The sequence below is a fragment of the Geospiza fortis genome, unplaced genomic scaffold (genome assembly GCF_000277835.1).
Source record: "Geospiza fortis unplaced genomic scaffold, GeoFor_1.0 scaffold992, whole genome shotgun sequence".
Lineage (NCBI taxonomy): Eukaryota > Metazoa > Chordata > Aves > Passeriformes > Thraupidae > Geospiza > Geospiza fortis.
The window spans coordinates 200,571-200,914 of NW_005054625.1; positions in this window are offsets into that span (position 1 = coordinate 200,571).

The window sequence follows — 344 nt, forward strand, 5'->3', positions numbered from 1 at the left end:
GGGCGCGGGACAGCCCCGTGGGCACGTGGCTCACGGGCTTGGCCGGACACCCGTGGGCAGCCCCGGTGCTTTGGTGGTGGCACCGCCCGCTGGGGCGAGCCAGGCAGGACGGAGCAGTCCCTGCCCTGCCCGGTGCCCAGAGGGAGAGCTGGGCGAGCATCCAAACCCAAATCCGGGGGGAGCAGAGCCGGGATCCCACCAGGATCCTCACACTTGTCCCACCTGCCCTTTGCCCCGGGGAAGCCCCAGCACCCCGCGCCTCTCACGGCAGGTGTGGGCGCAGACCTTGAGCTTTGGCCGCCCCACACTTTCCCTTCCCGGGTCCCCCCCGTTTCACCCCGCTC